This window comes from Camelina sativa, chromosome 5 (assembly GCF_000633955.1).
Source record: "Camelina sativa cultivar DH55 chromosome 5, Cs, whole genome shotgun sequence".
In the NCBI taxonomy this organism is placed as follows: domain Eukaryota; kingdom Viridiplantae; phylum Streptophyta; class Magnoliopsida; order Brassicales; family Brassicaceae; genus Camelina; species Camelina sativa.
This window is the reverse complement of record NC_025689.1, coordinates 16,892,250-16,894,274: the sequence shown is the minus strand read 5'-3', so window position 1 is coordinate 16,894,274 and position 2,025 is coordinate 16,892,250.

The following is a 2,025-nucleotide window of genomic DNA, read 5'->3' as shown; positions in this document are numbered from 1 at the left end:
TAAAAGGCTGGGTGGCAATTGTTGGTGTTGGGTTTCGACGAGTTAAAGGCCCGAAGAAAAGCCCGTTAAGGAGTGGATGCCAAACCAGTAAATGGGCCCAACGCGGGCCCATGAAGAGAATCTGACTAAGAGGCTGAGTCAAATTCAAGGATGAGGTCAGAAGGTCAATGGCAAGATCGTGGGCGAGATTGGAGGAGGAGATTCAGGAGAAGTTGGAGTTCGTTTAGCTTAAATATTCAAGTTTGTAAAGAGGAAAGACACATGTAATTGAGACTACGAAAAGGAGATAAAAACAATACAAATTCAGTTCGTCATTCTTCATTGTTCTTATCGATTTAAACCGAAAGCCTGCCCATATCATATTCCTTGTTCAAATCTATTTAATTGTTGTTTCTCATATCAACACTCACGGACACACCTTATGATCAAAAATTAAGTGACAAAGTTTTTTTTTTTTGATAAACAAGTGACAATTATTTTGTGGACTTAATTACTAATACATTATTATCCGTCAAATCAAAATGTTAGGATTGAAGTAAAATTTCTATAAATTAATACTCGATAAATTAATAATTTTTATGAATTCATATATTTTTCTGGCTTCAAGTTAGCCCAACGCAATTTTAGACACAATTCGATAATATAATAGAACAATAATTTAAAGCAAAATCCTTTGTAAATATATGGTCACATTAATAATATAAATTACTAATTATATAAAATTATCAAAATATACGCATATATATACATATTAATTTTTATTAGAGTTCATTTCTAATATTTTTACTATATCAAAAACTTTGGGTGTTAATGTATTATCTTCAAAACATGATAATTGTTATTTTCCTTGCATTTGATTCTACAAAACTACTAGTTATAACAGTTAAATTTTATTGTTAATTTTTTTTTTGATTTTTTTTAAAAAATTAGGAAATTCTCTCTACAAATTAATATTATTAAAACCTCTATAAATTAATAGATTTTCATGGTATCAAAATTATTAATTTATAAAGGTTTATATAAATATTTTCCTTGGAAAGTGTCTTTAGTCAAGTGGTTACAGCACCACCTCTGCGACCTATCCTATTGGAGTTCGACTCCACTAAGTCGCATTACCCCGCGTTGTAGGGATTGACTATGAATTGGGCCTTGTCGATTCAATGATAACAAAAAAAAAATATATTCAGTGTTGTATAGTTAGAACTATTCATCGTGATTCTATTCATCAAATGTGTTCATTATGATTCTTTTTTTTTTTTTTGTTAACTAAAATTCATTATGATTCATGAGCATAGAAAATGAAGTATTATCTTTCTAGTATCATTGAAGATATCCATTATGAACATCAATAAGGAAGTGTCATCTTTTGTGGATCTAATATGGTCGTAGTGAATTTTCTATGATAGAATCATTTATGTAATACTCCCTCCATATTTTTTAGATGATCTTTTAAGGTTTTTGTTTTCTTCTAAAATAGATGATTTTCTCACAAATCTATGTAAAATTAATTATGTTTTTATTGGTTTTAACAATTTATATCTATGCTAATTATTTTTTTATTGATTGAATTGTGTTGAATTCTATGAAAATAGATAGTAAATGATGTTTTTGTTTAAAAATAAAAAAAATTATATAATTTCTTAATATCTGTGCAAGTGTGCATAACTCTAGAAGATCATCTAAAAAAGAAATGAGGGAGTAGTTCTTATAATTTGTAACAAATAATAATTTTTAACGTTAAAAAATTATATTTAATTTTATTAATATAGTAATATTATTCTAGAATTACCAATATTTTTGTATAATAAATTAATTGATATTTTGTAAAAATTATTAAATTCAATTTTATAATACAATACTATATTTTTCCTTTTCATTGAAGACAATTTTTTACATTGAACCGGCTATGAGTCTCCCACTCTGTCGACCCATACATAGGAGGCATTGTGACATGTATGCAATGAGCACAACGCATTGTCGATAATACATCGACCCTAAATAATAGCTCCTTTTTTTTTTTTTTTT